We start from the raw sequence: 15,371 nt of genomic DNA on the forward strand, positions 1-15,371 counted from the left end.
GTTGATGAGTAAAATTGTTAAATGAGTACAAGTAAAGTGGAAATCGTCGGTGATAAGGCAAGTACTTCTGAACCTTTCTTTAAAGATATATTGCAAATATTTTTGAACTGTTTCATAACATGTCACTATTATTCAAAATCACTCATGTTTTATATTGCAAGTGCTATAAACTATTTAATCTTGAACCCTGATTTTTCTTGATCTTGAGCCATAAGCCTTGTTCTTCACAAACCATTGATTGTTGAATTCCCAGATACGATCCAAACACATACAATACTACTCCACAAATATATATCTACCACATACTGATTTTGATATTGAGTTTCGTAACATACCAACCCTTATTCCTTGTTTAACAGAAGACCAATTCTTGGAACCCTTGAACCCTTGGTCTTCTACTTTCTGATTCTTCCCTGGATTGAAAGCCAATCTTTTTAAATCCCTTGTTATACCTACTTATTTTAGAATTTGATAGTTTTATAAATGTGGACCATATTCGTGGTCAGACCAGATTCGTGGTCATAATAGGCCAATGCGTGCCTTGGATCCAGTATATAGAGCAAAGCTGGGAGCCTTGCTCGGGGTTAGTGCGTGATTGATCAGCAGCCTAACCTTGATTTTAAAATGAAAAGTGAATATCCAATTTTAATCATTGCTTATTCAGAAACTTGATTCTTCTGAATCATTTCAATATGTAATTGTTTAACCTCAATTGCTGCTATGATTACTTGCTGAGCTAGTAAGCTCACTCTTGCAAAAAAATTTATGTTTTCAACAGTTGAAGAAGAAAGTGTTGGTAACGAGGATTCCTTATCCAGTGTGAGAGCTAGGATTTCCGTTTAAGTTGGATCGAGCTAGAAGGAGCTTTATATTATAGATGAGTGGTGTAAGATTGTAAGTACGATATCATTAACAATTATAAGTTGAACTAGTTGGGTTTTGGTACGATGTAATAAAGGGTAAGGTTGTAGCTTGTTTTCATACTTTAACCTGTTGCGATCCGTGGTTGTGTAAAGAAGGGTCAATGCATATAATACTTTTTATACAGGTTTAAATATTGTGGTGTGTGTTGTGAGCCCCAAACTTTCTGACCCGGGTTTGGAGAACATCACAGGTTGGTATCAGAGCTACAGGTTATAAGTCACTGAAACAAGCCTCGATTGACGGGAATGGATAGAGGGTTAGGATTAGGATTAGGAAATAGAAAGATAGAACATCGGGAGGTTGAGTGCGATCAAATATTAGGTTTTAGTGGGATTCGTGATGAAATTCGACATCCTTATCTAGCGACATGATTTTCAAATGGCGGCGACGGAAGATTCTTTTATCCCTGGATCGTCTGATCATTCGGAGCCTTCATTCAGAAGACTATCATCTGATTCACGCCCTGCTCGTTCACCGGTATTAGCCATGTCACATCCGGCTACGGTGGTTGCACCTTTTCACGTTATTATCTCATCCCCTGATGTGAGGCTATCTATTCAAGAATTTTCCCCCATACGCTGATTCTAGTTCTGCCGGATATTCAGTTGTGTGTGCATCTTTTCTGTCTACTCTACATTTTGTTCCATAACATCCGTTCAAAACGCGCCTTATGGAGTAACAACACCCAAAGGGATGGATTCGAAAGCTATAACATGTGGTGAGCACTCAAGGCATTAAGAAATGTTAGAAGAACCTAGAGTGAGGATACGCGTGTGTTGGAATATAGCTGCTACCAGGTTATAGGGAGCTACTAATGAGTATGTCCCCAATGATTATCTTGTGGAGTGAGCTAGATGGATTTTTAAAGAAATTTGAGAGGATTGGAAATCGAGAGCTTTCTTGAAATTATATGATGATGATATGATCAAGCATGGTACGTATAGAAGTAATGTGATATAAATCGACCTTGTGTTAAAAAAATAAATCTGATGATAATTGGATAGATTTGTTATACTTAGTAACCGTAAGAGATGAGAATGGGAATGTTACCAGTATGGGAGACTAGAAGTGAAGTTACGAATAAGATAGCATGCAATGGTAACTAGAGTTTTGGTTGACCAATGAAGGAAAAATGGACCCAATAAGGGTTAGAAGATATATGGAAAGGAATGGGCTCTTATCTGATTATTTTCCTAATTAGATTCCTTGGGATAGTTGAGGAGAACGACAACCAACTCATATAGTAATGACGACCATGTGTAAGATTTTCAAAATTTTAAACAGTTTTCCAAAGAGATTTTCTTCATAAAATTTTTCTAAAATTCCTTGGAACAAAATAAGTTCTAAAAACTTGGTTGTCCAAATACTACTTGAGTTTCTTGTTCGATTCAGATTATCCAGACGAATATTTGTTTTAGAAATTAGTATGGTTCGTTTAGAAGGACAAGTGGACCCGCTATTACGGAGAAACTGCTGAGAAGATTAGAGCACGAGGAATATGTCGATTCACGAGAAGCTGAGTACGAGCAAAGAAGATTAAGGTAATCTCCAGACCTTCTAAAGGGAGAACGTTATTAGGAAAAAGAGGCGAAAAGTTGAACGATTAGCAGCATATGCGAAATTTGAAGTTATAAGCATAAATCTCGTACGATTGCAAATAGAATCGTATATGAACGTGGAAGCGTGACACTAAAGTTACAAGACCTAGTAAGTGGGAAATTATCTTAATAATCGATTCAAGAAAACATTTCTGAGAACTTTCTAAAGTTGATATACGATTTGGCATGAGATCTATTGATCGGAAAAGCATTGAAGTTGTAAACAGATAAAATGCGAATGGTGACCAATGATATCATTCTTTCTTATCATTCTTATAAATCTCGAGTAAAGTATGAACTTCTTTCATGATCAGTTCTATAAGATGATTTTTGAATCCCTTTCAAATCATTCCTTTTTCAAAACATTGTTTCCTAGTTGGGAAAAGCAGTGTCATGGTGTGACGATTTGTCGAAATGATAAAAAGTCTGGTGGGACGCCACCTAATCATGTGCTGTGTGCCATATGATATGAAAGACTGGCCATCTTGAGTACTAATATGCTTGTCCTATTACTCTGTAAATCATTATTCATTCTTTCTTCTTCAATCCTGATTTGTTGATTCATGAATTTCTCCAATTGTTTCCTTGTACTCTTATCACTTATAGAAAGTTTTCAATCATAATCATATACACAAATTCCTTCTTGTGTATGGTCTACTCTTTGAATGTTTTAAAAAGGAAGTGAAATGAACCCGTGTAGCAGACGAAGTTACGTAACAAGTGTGGACAATTGCAAGCCGATGAATGGTGGACATTTACGTGCAGAGAAGAATCATTATACCGATAACGGGATAGTTGCGAAAACATCAAATCAAAGGAGGAAAATCTATATACATGATATGTTTCGAGTCTGAGATTTTGGCATGAACTGGAGTAATTAGCAAACTGTATGAGGTAAATTAACTAGAGAAACACGAAAGTAAAGCTGCATGTATCAGATAAGGCAAATGATCAATTGGGCAATAAAGGCGAATGAAGAAATTCTTAACAATAACCAGATAATCAAGTAATACGTTATGAAAATGAAGCATATCTCAACCATGTGGAAGATATTTGTCATGAAGATTCAAGATCGAAGAAATGCTAGATACAGATAAACTTTAAGTGTGTTCATCAAAGGATGGTTGAGCTTTCCCCAACTCAAGAAAATGAGTTGTGGTAAAATTTACGCTTGTAGCAGGGACGACAAAGAAGGTTCAATATGGAAAGACATAAGGGAAGATGAAGGTATGACGGTTTGACTGCAATAATTTTTAAGATGTGAAGCTTTAAAACCAAATGTACTCATTCACAAGATTTTAAGAGTGTGGGTTGAGACCAGGTGTTGGTCATCAAAGGTTGAACAAGTTAATTAATAAGGACAAGTATATACTGCCCAAGTGGACTAATTGTTAAGTAGAGAGCTTGAATTGAAACATGAACTAGAAGAATTTTAGAATAATTTGTAATTGTACTTGGTAGTGATATTCTGTTATAATCAGGGAATATGAGAAAAAGGTATGGTATAATAAGAATTGTTCGCTATAACCTTAAGTTAAATTAGAGACATTGGTTGTACTGATTAATATTACATGAGGTGGTGAATTGGTGAGTTTGGAAAGTAAAAGTGGACTGGTATATTTGAGGGATTGATTGTTGGTTATTTGGTTGATTGTGGGTGTCGGCTTGAGTCCGACTGGTAGTCAATAATGTAAAGGAGATGCTGCTCAATTTTTTTTCAGAAAATAGACTTCCCTGTGTTATGGATATTAATGTTGATACTCCAATTAGTTGTGATCTCGATTCTCGAAAGAAGTTGTTACATCCAATTCGACTACATATAATTGGTCTTTGATTTCATTTAGCTAGTCATCACTTGGTGCAATTGATCAATTAAGTAAGTTAATTGGCCAATTGTACCAAATTAATGATCAGTTACATGGAAATCAATTCCCATTAGATTAAGTCAAATTTTGATGTGACTTTCAAATCCGAAATCTAAACAATGAGGAATTGGGGAGAAGTAAGGACGCTAGTAGAATTCAGAAATTACTGGAAATGTGTGAGCTTTTACTTGGATGAGCATGCCCTTCATAATGGACAAGAGAAATAAAAAGTCATTTGTATGGAAAAGTGAGAAGACTGTTTTCAAGAGCTAAAGATTTAAGATGAAGCAACGAGAAGAAAGGAAGAAGGGGATGGAATAAAGCAGAGATTAATAGTTACATCAATATGGATTTTATTAGACAGTCAAGGATATTTTTATCATCTGCAACAAAGTTTTATCAAAGAACGTCTTGTTTCTAAATTGTTGTGATAATCATACAATAAATGATCTGTCAAGTATTTCTGTTTTGGACTAAGTGTGAGATATAGTTTTAATTCAGCTTCTGAATGATGTTGATACTTAGGTTGTTGTTAGATATCAGAAGTGGTATTAATACAGATGATTGATGTTTACTTCAGAATGGGACATTGTGAGCATCAAAGTTCGTATTAATATCTAATTTGATATGACAGCAAAATGAGTATTAATGTCAAGAGTTCGGCTTTGAATAAGCTATGTGAATGAAGAACGGAGATGAAAAATGAGGTGGAATCAAAAGGATGATAAAGAAACTATATAAGAAGCCAGGATATAGGCAAGATATGGGTAACATGAACGACAACGAAGATGGTTGGAGTTGAGCAAGAACTATGATTGCACGATTAACTATCACCCAGGAAAAGCAAACGTAGTAACAGATGCATTAAGAAGATAGGAAAAACCGAACGTGTTGACTGTGTCAGAAGAATCATACAAAGAATTTCAAAAGTTAAATTTTGATGCCAGAACTTCCAAACCTAACGATGCAAAAATGTATAGTATGACTTTTCAGCCAGGTTTGCTAGAGAAGGTAAAGAAATGTCAAGGGAAAATAAAAGATTAAGATATTAACTGTTAAAGGAAAAAATATATTTATACTCAAAAAGATGATCAAGACATTCCTAGATTTTATTTCAGAATTTGGGATTCCAATAGTGACAGAATTGAAGGATGGAACTTTATAAGAAACTTACAACTCAAGACATTCGGTCTGTCCATGAAGTTCCAATGTGTATAGAGATTTAGAGGGAAATTATAGGTGGCCAGATATGAAGAAAGGAAAGGTGGGATAGATTAGCAAATGTTACACGTATCGAGGACTTAAGGCGGGACATCAAAGACTAGACGGATATATTTCGCCAAGAAACGTTATGGTGATGCCACCTGAGAACCAAAGGTGAGGAAAACATTAATTGCATTATTATTGATAGGTTATTTAAAGCTGATCATTCTCATTTAGTAATAAACAGTTTATTCCATAGGTGGGTTAGTTGCTGCTTGAAGAAATGGTGGTATGTCATCAAATCCAGGAACTAGTTGTAGATGATTAATATTGTGTGATTTTAAATTTGACAAGAATATTCAGAATACGATAAATTATGTCGAACTAGAAAGGTATGTACTACTTCTAGAGGAATGGATATTAAGTAAAGCGGAACTAAAAAGATAGGAATTTGGTTGAACAATGATAACTCAAGAGATTCAAGCTACTCCGAAGGTATGATACGAGACATAGTTGTCAAAGAAAATTTTCTGATAGTATGGCATAAGGAAAGAATAAACATTATATGTGATTAGATGTCAAGGAAAGCATTGCGGTCAGTTTCATATGAGAACTCCTTAGAATCAAAATAAATGATGATATGGGTTAAAAATATGCCGGTGATACCTCCAGGTTAGTGTACTTTCTTTAAAATGGTAAGATTTCTTCGCTCAACATCCTCGATTGTGCTTCAAGGAAAATAAAATATGGTGATAAGTCTGTGCGTCAGTCATATTCCGTCAAGATCTTCTCGTTAATTCTTAACTCTGGAATAATCTCGAGAATGTTAGAAATCGAATACGCCATGGCTCCAGTATATCAATTGTAGATGGACGAGAAGATTAAAAGAACGATTAAAATGCTTCGAATGCGATTAGAAGTGAAAGAGAATAGAAGGCAGTGCACCTTTGCCACGAATTACTAGAATTACAAAGAAAAGATAATAAGTAAGCATTATGATGGTCCTTTTGAGACAGTAAATAGTCAGGATAAGTGTAAGTAAGTTGGCTTCACCGCCACACGTTTAGCAGATTCATAGGGTATTTATACGTGTATACTCAGGAAAAGTAATTTAGCTCCACTATATATAAAATGGAGACTTGGGTTGAATTATATGAGCATCAGATGGACTATGATGCCAATAAGAGGTTGTTAAGTAGTGAGTGATGCTGCGAGTAAAAGTTTATGAAAAATTGTAAGGTTGAAAGATCAACCTGAGAAAATAGAAGTAAGATACTTGAATATATCATTATCTGATCCTTAGTATGATTCTGAGGACAGAATCCTTTTAAGGGGGGAAGGATGTAACATCCGGGATATCACGTGTAATTATTTTTATCAATAAATAATTTTTAAATGATTATTATGTGATTTTTGGTGAATTACCTGATGATTGGTGTTGATATGTGGATGCTTATATGTGATAAAGTATAAGTATGTTAATTTTATTATGACCAAAATAAAATATAGATAATTACGGTATTTTTCTGGTAATTTTTGGACTGTTATATGATTTTATATTGACTTATGAATTTATTAATTATTTTCTGAATTATTACAAAAAAAATTTTAATAAAGCCGGGAATCGTCCGACTTCAACCGTTTTTACGTTTTTATAACCCGAAACTCTTCCGAAAACTCCTTTCTAACCTAATCTGGTAATTCCAGACATTTTCCGTGTTTTGACTTTTTCGATCTGGATTACGGTTTGACCCGTGCGCGGCCCGACGCAAGATTTTCGATACGATAATCAATTCGGTGAATCAACAAAACCCGTATTCTCGAAAGACGGGATATTATTACGTTATTTTCATATATAGTGTTTTACAAGAATCCCGGTTTGGATAATTATCCAATACGGGTATCGAATCAGATCATTTTTGCAGTTACTTAGCGGCTAAGCAACTAATTTAATGATCCAAAACGATCTAGAATGAACCAATATTCCGTAAATATAAATAGCATATTTCTTATTTCATTTTATTCATTTATTAATTTACAACCAGTAAAAATATAGTAATTACAGAGAAAAACCCTAAAAACGATACGTTCTTGAGAATCAAACGTATAAACGAAGGCATTACCGAACTCCGATTCGGGCGTGTAATATATCAAAACGAAGCTCTCGAAATCTTCTTTCTGATTCAATCATCTGTTTTTGCCCATAAATCAAGGTATTTTTCTGATTTAATTATTTTATTTCGAATTATTTATGAATTAAAATAGGAATTTTTGTTCTTGATGTTGTTTGTATGATTTGATGGCATAATCTGGTAGATAATTTTCTCCTAGTCAATTTGGTATATTATATGTCAAAAACAGAGTTCAATAACATATAGAAAATGAGGTTTGATTTTCGGATTAATTGAATTAGGGTTTTTAATTATTATGAATGTTCTTAATCAGATTTGGGAACTTTTGATTCATTGATTCTGGGTATGTTTGAGTTACAGTAGTCGACAGATCGTATCAAAACGAGTTAATTCATGTAATTATATGCACCATTGGATGCCTGTAGTGAATGGCCGGAGAAGCTCGAAGCTTCGCCGGCGTTAATGGCAGTTTCATCGGAAAAGTCGACCGGGGGCTTGTTTTCGTTGGTTATTGACGTGTTTGTGTTGCTGAAGAACTGTAGAATGATTTCCCTCAAGAAACCGGATCGAACAGCGTGTAAATAAGCGAATTGAAGCTCGCCGCAAAATATCATCGGCCGCCGGATTCTGCTGTTCTTCCCGCCGGGTTATGGATCTTTTCCGGACCCGTTTTTTGAATTAACAGACCCGGTTTCGATCTCAAATTCCCCTAAATCAAAAACCTGGAACTGTTTCTGATTTCTTTATTTTAAAAATTCATATTAAATACCTGAAAAATTATTTTGACCCCGAATCTTCTTTGAAAAATCATTTTGATCGAATACCTTACGTGTTATGTGCTACGTGTTCACTGATTGATGCGTTATATGCCTATGTGGTTATGGTTTGACTGTTTTAGTCATAACTTTTAATCCGTAAATCGGATTTGGGTAAAACGAAGGGTAGATAAAAGTTTATGACGTCTATGTGACGATTAAAATAATACGAGTATGAATAATTGATAGATTCTTGTGATGCATAGCAGAGTCAGCGAGGCATAAAAAAGGGAACCAATGATCTATAAATAGAATCAAAGCGTAGAAAGAGAAGGAAAGTGATTGATAAATAGAAGCAAGGCATAAAAAGAGAAGAAAAGTGGTTGATGAGTAAAATTGTTAAATGAGTACAAGTAAAGTGGAAATCGTCGGTGATAAGGCAAGTACTTCTGAACCTTTCTTTGAAGATATATTGCAAATATTTTTGAACTGTTTCATAACATGTCGCTATTATTCAAAATCACTCCTGTTTTATATTGCAAGTGCTATAAATTATTTAACCTTGAACCCTGATTCTTCTTGATCTTGAGCCATAAGCCTTGTTCTTCACAAACCATTGATTGTTGAATTCCCATATACGATCCAAACACATACGATACTACTCCACAAATACATATCTACCACTTACTGATTTTGATATTGAGTTTCGTAACATACCAACCCTTATTCCTTGTTTAACAGAAGACCGATTCTGGGAACCCTTGAACCCTTGGTCTTCTACTTTCTGATTCTTCCCTTGATTGAAAGCCAATCTTTTTAAATCCCTTGTTATACCTACTTGATATTACGAATCACCCTATGCTTCAAGATAAATGATTTTTATGATTCAGCTTATTGATTTACATTGGTTATCATATTAAATTGTTTTAGAATTGGATAGTTTTATAAATGTGGACTAGATTCGTGGTCAGACCAGATTCGTGGTCATAATAGGCCAATGCGTGCCTTGGATCCAGTATATAGAGCAAAGTTGGGAGCCTTGCTTGGGGTTAGTGCGTGACTGATTAGCAGCCTAACCTTGGTTTTAAAATGAAAAGTGAATATCCAATTCTAATCATTGCTTATTCAGAAACTTGATTCTTCTGAATCATTTCAATTGGTAATTGTTTAACCTCAATTACTGCTATGATTACTTGTTGAGCTAGTAAGCTCACTCTTGCAAAAAATTTTATGTTTTCAACAGTTGAAGAAGAAAGTGTTGGTAACGAGGATTCCCTGTCCAGTGTGCGAGCTAGGATTTCCGTTTAAGTTGGATCGAGCTAGCAGGAGCTTTATATTATAGATGAGTGGTGTAAGATTGTAAGTACGATATCATTAACAATTATAAGTTGAACTAGTTGGGTTTTGGTACGATGTAATAAAGGGTAAGGTTGTAGCTTGTTTTCATACTTTAACCTGTTGCGATCCGTGGTTGTGTAAAGAAGGGTCAATCCATATAATACTTTATATACAGGTTTAAATATTGTGGTGTGTGTTGTGAGCCCCAAACTTCTGACCCGGGTTTGGAGGGCATCACAGTATTTATTATTCGAACCATAAAATATAGTTGAGGTAATATGATCGTTGGGAAATCGTTTTTAATAAAATTTCGAGGTATTTTAATGTTTCGTAAGTGGACGTTGAGTCCCTTTTAAAATGTACTACTATGGACTTATAATCGTCCAAAATATCTCCGGGATGATTCCCGGATTTATACTTTATAAAACAAAACTGACCGACTTTCGATCTTACGACTTATACATCACGCTCTACTGTAGCGTTAATATTCTTAATTAAAACACCTCCGGAATACTTCCGGGTTTTCATCAATTTTTACTGACCGATCCTCAGTCTAAAATATATACACGCCACGCTACTCGCTAGCGTCAACATTCTCAATTATAAACTCCTCCGGGATACTTCCGGATTTTTATAAGCTTACACCGACCGGCTCTTGATCTAAATATAATATTTCGAACTCGGTATGAACATATACTAGAAATTATCAACAATTGAGTAATGTAATACATCTCAAACTTCGTAAAACAGTTTAAAACAATCTCATGCATATATCACAGTTTTGTAAAATATTCACAACACAAAAGTTCTTAAAAGGTAGGGTTTGAAAACTTGCCTGGGTATCTCGAGGTGGAGGATGCTTTAGGTTCCGCTCGGAAATCTATAATCATAAACACAATTCGTTTTATTAGGTCCCGTCCTAATTTACGGCGACTCGCACTCATGCACTACTTATTATACACCATCTCAACTTATACTACCCTTATTATTCCATTAAGTTCTTATTCACATTATGGTCACTTCATTTTTTTAAGTATCTTAGGTTCATTTTCATTTTCGCCGTCGGCTCCGCTTATGGATTCTACGGTTTCTAATCGCGCGATCTCGGCTCCGATATTTTTATAAAACTGAAAAATCATTTTTTTCACTTGAAATTTTTATGACATTTAGGAAACTCAATATGTTACTCTCTATAAAAATTTCATGATTTATGAACACTTTTAAGTCGATCCTTTATATTTTCAAAGTTTGTGATTTGTAGCAGTTTTTGTCGCGTAAATCACTTTTACTAAAACGACCATAACTTTTGATCCGTAAATCGGAATCAAGCGATTCAAGCGCCTAAACGATCTTTATAACATTTCCTATCATAATCAAGGGTTATGTTTCAAGAAACTACAGTTTACAACTCCAGGATTTTCTGCAGAAACTTAAAGTTACGATTCATTGGTTTTAACGGAGTTACGTTTACGATCGGGGTTTCGTTTACGCCCTAACTCTAAACACAACCACGAACAATAATCATTTCATCATCGACACACAAACTCCTCTCAAGAACATCATGTTCTTAAGGCAACAACAATCAACCTTAAATCTACTTAACTTAAACTTCAAGATCTCAATAATAGAACTTCTTAAACTAAGTTTTCTACCACATACTAAATGGATCTTAAAAATGAAACTTAAATAAAGTTGGGCCAAAGATTTTTACCTTACTTGAAAGCTTGAGATGTGTTCTTGAGGATGGTGGAGGCTTGGAAGTGCTTGGTATGATTTTTGGAACCTAAAACCACCATTGAAATCAAGAAACCAAAGAGGAGTTACTATTCACACTATTCACTAGTGACTTTCTTGATTTTATTTCACCCATCAACCCTTGATAAAAAGAGATGAAAGAATTTTATTACCTTAGTTTGATTGTTAGGAAGCTTTAGAATTAATGGGATAATTTTACCATGGCTAGATTTTGAGATTTGAAATTGAATTCTCCCATTTTTCTTCAAGGGGCCGAATGGAGCAATGGTGAAGGGGGGGGGGTATTTATACTTGCTTCCCTTGGTTGCTTTGCTAGGTTGCTTCTAGGAAATGGGGGTGATATCTTTCCTTGATCTTTATTCTTCCTAGGTTGAATCCTAGGTTTATTCTTGTTGCAAATCTTGGGGACAAATCTTAGGTAGCTTCCTGGAAACTACTTGTGTTAGCTTCCTTAGCACATTATTTGGATAGCTTGCTTGATCATCCTATGGTTAGCTTACTATTTGATAAAGTAACCATGGTTACTTTATTACCATGGTTTAGTTAGTGCGTTACGTTTATTTAATCGTTTACGCGTTCACTCGGTTGCTTAAACGTTTTCGTAATACTTACTCGTAAATGGTTCGCGACGTAATTCCTTTCGTATTTATTCCTTATATTTTTAATTATCATACTTGAATATAAATCCGTAGGGTCTTAATCTTGTAATTATATTGTGATTCCCGAAACTCTCGATGAGTCGTAAATACGGTCGTTTTTCAAAGTTCGTTTTCTTCGAAAACTAATAGCGTTTACATACACTCATTTGGTACGTATAATCGTAATATCAACTCTGAAACTCATCTTCTCATGCACTACATAGTGTGGGCTCAAAAGTTTTTCCCGTCCGTCAGGGTTACTATTCATTAAACGTTTTACAAGGTCTCAAAAATTCAAGTTATTATATTACCATTCATAAGGGTCTTTTACCGATGTCAAAAATTTGGGTTCTTACAATTGATCCAGGTCCTGATCCGGGTCCTGATACGAGGAGGATTGTTGTTCACACACAGGCATATTTTCTCATGGTTGTTGGTTCTGTTTTGTTTCCTACCAGTAGTTGGAATGCGGCGCACCGAAGTACATTAGACACCTCCGTAGCCTTATGGGTGTGCATATATGGTCCTAAGATTCTGTGATTCATTCATATTTATACAAGGGGTTGGAGCATGCACAGAAGGGGGAAGGGAGAAGTGGATTGCTTCTTGTACGTGGTTGTTGCAGTTGTGGGCATATGAGCGGTTCTTGATCAGGAGACCTCTTCCCGATCCTATTAGGGATTCATATCTAGTTGCTGAGTTCTGGGCTAGGCCGATTGATGAGGTGGTTGCTAAGGAGGAGAATGAGGTGGATGAGGAGACCGAGGAGGAGCCTAAGGGGAAGAAGGGGGAAAAGGTGAAGGAGGTTAGGGGAAGAAGATAAGGGAGGTGGATGAGGTTAAAAGCAAGTCCACCAGTATCTTAGTGTGTTCCTTAAATATATCATAAAATAATAAGTCTTAGTGACTTAAGACATTGTTTTATATTTGAACTCCAATAATAATCCTTATACATATCCTTTATTATTATTATTATTATTATTATTATTATTATTATTATTATTATTATTATTATTATTATTATTATTATTATATTATATTTGTAAAGAATTGGACAAAAAAGGAAGGAAGAGAGAGAAAATGAATAAAAAAAGAGGGATAATTGAATCTTTTATTGACAAAAACCAAAGAAGTGGATGGTTAGTGGATCCTTACTAATAAGGTATGAGATGTTACTCTTAACTTTTCAAGAGATTACTAAGAGACTGTTGCAGCATTATTTTTGCTCAAAATCCTTATAAGCTTAGTTAAGAGCTCATATAAGTAATCTGTTGGACTTGCTCCAAGGGTAAGGGTAGGGGAGAGGGAGGGAATGGTAATGGGCAGACTGAGGATGTTCCTGATGATGCTATGGATGAGGATGTTCCTGGGTATGAGATTGTTGTTGTGGTTAAAAGAAAACGGGGTACTGGTAGGCATGATAGTAGATTAGCGCCTCATCATAGTTTGTCAGATTATAGAGGATGGAGTTGCAGCTGATATTACGAATTTTATTTTTTGTTTTCAACATCTCTTTCATCAATTTTTCTAGTATTTTTGCATACGTAATTCAAGAGCCGTGTTTTGAATTCTATTTAATTTAGAGATGGTTTAACTTAAGGAGAATCCAATTTGAACAACCAAGTAACAGGGGAAAACTAGTTGTGAATTTATAGGGGAACTTGAAATTTTATTAGAATAATAAAATAGTTTTATTTTTTGGGTGAAATCTATATTTATTATTAGTGGAGAACGAGACATATATATATACATAGATAGAGTAGGGTTTTTGTTCTTGGTCTCTTTTATTGGACAAGCTTGGATCTCGATTTCTCCATTAATATAAAGTTAAAGGTATTTTATTTTTTCTTTATTATTAGTATATGTTTTTTTTGACTAATTTGGCTTATAAGCCTTACAATTGAGTATCTGTTCTAACAAATCTCGGGGGTGAGCGAGAATCGAACTCATGTTACCTGGGACGACAAGAGATAAGCCCTTAACCATTTGAGCTATTATTAGTATATGTTTTACATGACTTTCATCCTTATTCTTGCTATTTTTATTGTTAATATCATTAACATAAGTGTTATTTTTATACCATGATTATGTTTTGATTTGTCAATAATTTATTGCGTAAGAATAATTATAATTTATATGTTTTAATACTTAATTTATGTAATTCGTCAATAGTGATAATAGATTGAGAGATTTTAATCATTCGAGGCAAACATAAGATCAGTAAAAATGAGTGTGAGTGCGAGATTATTATTGGATTTCTGAAAGTTAATTTTTGTGAGAGATTCACTATTACTTTCATTACTCGACTGGGTAAATTGCTACATTTCTGTTACTGTTTTGGTGTAATTATGATGAAACTGAATTGACCTAAACTTTTACATATTTAATTTACATTATTTAGTTAGTTAAAAATTTTCAACACTCGCTTTCCTCTGAAAACAATTTAGAATAATTATATAAGAATTCTAGAAACTTGTTTCCTTAAGAATTCAATCCGTACCTGCATATATCTGCTATCAAAAACCAATTTGTAATTGCAATAATATAGAATTATGCATTAACTACTTACACGAAAACTTTAAAATGATGTCCGACAACTTGATAGATGACACGAAATGACACGAAAGTGTTTGCATTTAGGCACAAGACATGAAATAAGCATGAAAATCGACGAAGGATTTAACGTAGATTTTGTGTTTATCCTTCACGTATACGGCATAACAGAAAATATACGACATAAGTAAATTTATAATTTATATAAATATTTATAGTGACATATGTGTTTCTATTTATAATATATATATATATATATATTTATTTTTAAAATAATGCTTAATTTTATAACATTGCATGTATATAAATATAGATTCATGTTTACCTATTTAATTAAATATCTTAATCTATACTATCATATTAAATACGAAACATTAAAAATTTAGTTGTTGGTCCTTTGTTACCTTTATTTTGGTAACTTTAAATCTGTAATCTATACTATATCTATACTATATTATAATAGACGAAACATTAAAAGTTTGGTAGTAGGTCGGTCGGTACTTGCTGAAATTACTTAATTACCCTTACTTAATTATTTCAATTCTAATTATTGGGTCAATTAATTCTAATGCTAATTGATATTGAAATCAACTTCCTCTATTACTTTACCA

This window comes from Apium graveolens, unplaced genomic scaffold (genome assembly GCF_009905375.1).
Source record: "Apium graveolens cultivar Ventura unplaced genomic scaffold, ASM990537v1 ctg6190, whole genome shotgun sequence".
In the NCBI taxonomy this organism is placed as follows: Eukaryota; Viridiplantae; Streptophyta; class Magnoliopsida; order Apiales; family Apiaceae; genus Apium; species Apium graveolens.